Source organism: Dromaius novaehollandiae, chromosome 12 (genome assembly GCF_036370855.1).
Source record: "Dromaius novaehollandiae isolate bDroNov1 chromosome 12, bDroNov1.hap1, whole genome shotgun sequence".
NCBI classification, from domain to species: Eukaryota; Metazoa; Chordata; class Aves; order Casuariiformes; family Dromaiidae; genus Dromaius; species Dromaius novaehollandiae.
Genome location: NC_088109.1, coordinates 14,294,255 through 14,300,350, shown reverse-complemented (window position 1 = coordinate 14,300,350; position 6,096 = coordinate 14,294,255).

The following is a 6,096-nucleotide window of genomic DNA, read 5'->3' as shown; positions in this document are numbered from 1 at the left end:
GTTTGGAATAGCCCAAGGAGGGTGGGGGGGGCTGAGAAGGCGCGTGCGCAGTGGGGTGTCGCGCAGGCTGGGGGGAAGGCGGGCTCTGGTGGGCTTGCTTCGTGACTGGGCGGTCCCTCCGTGTGGGCGCCCGCAGCGTCGGTCCGTGCGGGGCCCGTGGCTCCTCCGCAGGCTGGGGGAGGCGAATAGTTCCGGGGCAGCGACTAAAGGGGACACACGGGAACTGGCTCACGGGCTTGTAGCCGGCCTTTGCCCTCGCTGCCGTGCGCTATTAAGATCAAGGCAAAGTCCCCTCACGGAGCCGCCAGATCCCCGAGCTGGAGGCGGTCGTCCTCGTATCCAGACGTGGCAGAAATGCCCCGCGGAAGGCGCCGGGGTGGCGTTTCTGTCCCCTTTGGATACCCGGTAAATTCGGGTAAAACCTATGGGGGAAGCTGCCATCTACAGGGCGAAGGCACGCGTGCCCCATGTGCCATCGCCTGCTGCCGGGGTTCCGTAGGCGCTGAGGAGACAAGAAGGGGGCACTGAGGCGAGGATGCAGGTGGAGCTTCCTCTATAATAAAGTGGATTAAGGCTTCAAAACAAATCAGCTGAGCTTACAGAAAGAAAATCCTCTTCTTCGATGGTACTGTGTTAAGGAAAGGAGTGCCGAAGTATCCAATGCTACTTATTGTTGGTTACAGATCTCTGATTAGATTTATGGTTCTCTTCCTGAGAATCATAGTAATTCTCCGGACTGAAAGCTGATGGGGACTTTGTCCTGCCCTGAAGAGTGCAAAGAGCTTAAATCAGGGCACAGAGCAAGAGGAATGCTGTCTGGTTATTCCCTTGCTTTGGCAGGGTTTTGAGGAACAGTAGTGTGCCAAGGTCCCAAGAAACCGCTCATCTCCCTCCAGAATGAGCCAGTGTTTAGCAATTGCAACAACAGATTTCTGTAAATAATCATAAGGGGTTGCCCTCCTTTAGCAACAACAGCTTTCTGTAAACAATCATAAGGGGTTGCCGTGCTTTAACATCTAAGAACTTTGCTTACTATATCAAACTGTGCAAGCCTCCAAGTGATAGGAGTCATTTTCTAAAGGTGGGGAAACTAAGGCACTGAGACAGACAAAGAGATTTACCGAGGTTTGACAGAAAATTTGTAACCTAGCATGTAATAAAGTCCAGTGCTCTATGCCCCACCTTGCCACAGATCAGGCCTACTGCTATTTACTAATGCTAAAAATAATCACATATAAAAGCAGTAATGCTGCCAGTGATGAAAATGGGCCTGGTGGGAGGCAACTGAATCAACTTGCTTAATTCCTTTTTGATCACATATATTACTGGTGTTCACTGCCCAGTGAGCTTGAAAAATCGTGTATTACATTTATTTCAATGTTAACAATGAAAGAGTTCTAGACTAAGAGTGTTTTTATCCTCCCCACAGAGAAAAACAAATCTCTATTCAAGTTTTGTGGCCCCTATTTCAATATCAGCATGAAGGCATGCAGATGTAATATTGTTAGCTTCCAAGTTTTGACATAACATGCAGGAGCCAAAATCATCCACCATATATTGTTCACAGTTCAACCAAAACTGCTTATTTGGTTCCTATCTTTGGCTAATTTTTCTCTCTCCTTCTCAGACTCATTTAATCTGTAGAGAAACATTGTTACCCTTATTATTCCTAAAATAATTAATATCACAAGCTCAGGAGTTTGTGTCACTGTCTGAAGGTGGTGTTTTTTGTATCTTGTGCTTGGGATCCATCAGCTCCAGAAAGGTCACAGAATGGAATAAATATTCAGGGAGCAAGGATGGATATCAAGGGCAATGTCACCTTGGGATATTAATGGGAGATCTGGGAGTACTGTAATGGCAACATTGTGGTATGCTGGACATGGCTTTGGTCTGAGCTTGCTTTCCTCAAAGCTGGAGTGGAGGAGCCAGCAGGCAGGTATGGCCTTGCCTTGCTGGCAATTTCTGTTTGCTTTTTTAGAGAAAGAGAAAGGATTGATCTTTTGGGAAAGAAGATTTTGCTTAGTTCTAGAGAGGAAGGGACCACCACATTAGTGTCCTGCCCCATATACCTCAAGGGCTTGTGGTAGCTCTGATAACTGTTAGCAATATAGGTCCTGCATCTGTCTTCTGTTTTGTTTCTCCCCTAGAATATCAAGTCAGATTCAGCTCTCAGGATTGTACTCTTCAGGTATGCTGGGGGTGGATACTTGTACATCCCTCTGGGATGCAGACTTTGGACAACCATTCTGCTCACTAGCAGAATAAAGCTTTATTCAATAAGGCTTAAGCTTGTTTGAACTGCGTCTTTTTGGAAGGCCAGTCTGCAGCTATAGAGTGAGCTTAGAGGATGATAGTAAACTTTGCCACCTTCCACGTGAAAGGCCTTGGTCTGTTTTCTCTAATATAAACAAACAGAATAAAAACAACTAGTCCCACCAAGACACTCCTCTCCTATGCGTTGCTCACCTTAGTCTGAGGATTAATGAAAAACAAACCACATAAAATAGATATTAATTATGTAGCATAATGTGCCATAGGAAGGCATTGAGGTTGAACACTGGTGAGGGAGATTTAAGGACAGGACAGAACAGGAGAGAACAAATTAGAGCAGACTTCAATTCCTCAGCTCTTGCACAGAACTAGAGGGCTCTGTGCATCTGAAAGAGCTGATCCTATATTTAAAGGCATAAACCCATAAACCATTCTGACAAATCCATAAACCATTCAGACCTACGCCCTAAAAAACTCCAAAAGACAAAGTGATACAAACAACAGATGTTGGGAGCATTTCTAAATGAAGTGGTTTGCAAGAAGAGATTTGAAGGAAGGGGCAAGTGGTTGGTGGAGAAGAATCAGAGAATTCTTAAACATTGGAATGTGAAAAACTTTAGCCATCCTTTTGTCTAAAATAAAATTTGTGAGTCACCTTGGCTTGCTGTCATTCCTCAGGTACATTCAAATAGCTGTGTGCCTTGACACTGCTGGAGGCAGCCAGTTTAACAGTGAAGAGTAGAGAGCTCCCCTTTCAGCCACATCCTTTTATTCACTGATTCTGGCCTCCTGTCAGGGCACAGGAAAGGAAAGAGTATGACTTTTCTCCACCTTGTCTTCCACTTGGAATCTGTTTATGGAGTGGTATTCCCTAAGGTTGCTACCTCTTTTATATCTCCACAGTGCTCTAACAGAGTTAGGAAAGAATAAATAATGTGTTTTAAAGATCAAGAAGGTGAAAAAACCCTAAACTGTGACTTCCAGCATTTCATGGGTTGAAGAAAGAAAAAAGAGGTTGGTGCTTTCTTCAGAATAGATAACTGGCTGACCTTAAACTACCAGAGAAATCAGTCATATGCCAAGAGACAGCCAGAGTCCTTAGCCATGATAATGGGTCCACCTTTTGTCAGCACTAATGATGGAGAGACTGAGCCATGCTGGAGGCTGTCAGAAACCTAATTTGATAGCCAGTCATTTGAGTGACATGAAAATTGCTTGCAGCTCAGATTAGTGTTCATGGCAAATGATGTCAAAAGCCTTCTGGCACATTCACAAATTTTGGCAGCATTAAGTAAATTACCATCAGCTCCAACAACAGGATGCACGTAATAACCCTGTGCTCCAAGTCTGAGATTGGGAATGTTTTTCAGATCATAAGAGACTTTGCGTGGGGAGGAAGAGGGGAGAGCTTAGGGAGGAAAGGTTGTTCCTTCTTCACTAGAGAAAGAGGAAAACAAGCTCTTCAGCTGAGAAGCAGCACTCTCCAGAGACTTCTTTTAGCAGTGGTAATGCTAAAATACAGTGAGTGTGCACACAGCAGAGGGTAATCACATCATCATTGTTGTAAAAATTCAACATCCCACCCAGAAAAGCTTGTCTGGACAGTGGCAGAGCATTGAAATGTGACCTGGATGTTAGCTGCTGTTAAGAAGTCAATGGGGGGATCTCAAGACCTACCAGGAATTATTTTTCTTCAAAGTCTTGAATAAATAGTGAGAAGCTGTTTTGCTGTCTTTTAAAGAGCGTCAGAAACAAGGCAGTTAAAAAGAAATATGAAGAGTTGGGACCTGCAGTTGTTAATGATGTACACAGCTATTTTTTCAATGCAAAACTCATGCTTGTGAAGTCAGAATAGACAGAGTTCTTTAAGTCTGGTTTTGCAAACCATCTGCTGGTTTGTGCATGCAAATGAGAGATGGCTGTATATCAGCTTTTCTGTAGACATGATGTTGGTGGTCTTGTCTTTCAAAATTTGGTCCCAGGAGTCTGCTGAATGCATCTCTTCTAATCTTACCCATCACACTTTCGATCCAAAGTATATGATTAGTGTCCCTTGAATAATGACTAATTTTGATTAATATCATTATTATACAGCGTTAAGGTGAGCATGAGGCTTTCTAAACGCATCATGATTCGACTGACAGCACTTTGGCTTAGAGAACATCTCCTCCCATAGGTGTAGGACACAAGGTTGATTTATGATGTTCTATATATTTCACAATAAACAGTAGCATAGAGAATGCCAGGTTTTCTTCCTCAGACAGCTGCAGTGAGAAGGAAAGCAATGATGCTCTCAGGCTCCAAGGATTTGTGTAGGTCAGGGTCTCCCTTTGCCCAGGTGAAGCTCTAATGAAGTCACAGAGATTCAGTCTGGATCTAAACCTGTATATTTTTACTTGCAGAATAATGGCCTCTGTGGTTTAAATGTGCTAGGTGCTGAACTTGAGAAGCTTTTCTAGAGTTAGCAGAAAAGGCTGGTGCTCAGCTACTTTACAGGATGAGCCCTTTACTTCTCTGTTTTAAAGAACTACATGGTGTCCATCTGCCATGCGCCAAGGTCACCTTTCCATGCTAAGTTTCTTACAAAGGCTTCTTAAAAGGAAAAGGAAAAGAAATGTAGAGAGAAAGGATAGAAAAGCCTTTAATCTTTTTGAAATGTGAGAACTTGGCTGTATTTCTAAGCAAAACTAGTTTCTTTAAGTAGTCGGATACTGCACATTTCCCAGGAGAGTATTTCAATGATTTTTTTTTTTTAATTTTAGTGAGCTCTAGTGAGACAGCTCCATTGCACGAGCAATGCAAGTGTCCTGGCCCAGGCTCTAGTCCCACCTGCATTTCACACTTCCAGTGAAATTCCTAGTGTCTTGATCTGTCCACTATGACTGTACCATTTTGCACTTGAGAGAGAGACAGTCAGAAGCATCACAGGTTAATATTTCAGAGTAGGGTGTATTCAGATGTTTCCTACAGTTTCTGTAGCTAGACCAATTTATTTTATCCTGCAGCTGCACAGGAATGCTCAGCAGGGAGGTCAGATAATAAATTCAAAAGCACAGATTTCTGCATTGCCTTTTGTCATAGATTTATTATTAAGTGTGTCTCTTAAAGTCTATTTACATGTTTTTTCCTTCAGGTAATTAAATACTGTGCTGAACAGAGCAGGGATTCTCCCAGTTTTTCACCCTCAGGATAACTGTATCAGAGAGAGATCTTTTTGTGGATCCAGATTCCCACCCAGTTTCTAGTCACCCTCTCAGTTTTGTTTTCTTCCATCCTGTGGACAAGCAGGCTGGACATCTTTGAATCCTTGGTGTTAAGAGCTTTGCCCTTTGTGCCCTTTGCTTCACAAATGCTGTGCTCTTTGCTCATCAGAATAATGGCAGATGTCAAAGGAAGCCATCATTTTAGGATTTTCTCTTGCTTCAGGTCAGTGAGTTGATCCTTAATAGTGGCTGATGCTGACAAGGATAAGCTGTTGGCTGAATCTGTGAATCCATTCAAGGTTTCACATCTGCTAATAGGGTGGTTCCTTCCATAGAAACAGTCCCACCCAAAAGGCTCTTAATACTTCCTTCTCCTGGGTGATGATCTCAAGGAGTGATCTTTCCTGTGGTTATTTGGTGTTTCCAGGCCTGGCTGGGACCCAGGAAGATGGAGAAAGCACAAGAGAAGGTATTGTGGAAAGGACAAGAAGTAACAAAATCTGCATTTTCTAAAAGTTGAGAAATGGATGAAGCTCAAATTTCAGGTAAGGATCAAATAAACTCATGTTTATACTGGAACAGTTTTCATGGCCCTACTAGATAACAGCATAACCCAAAC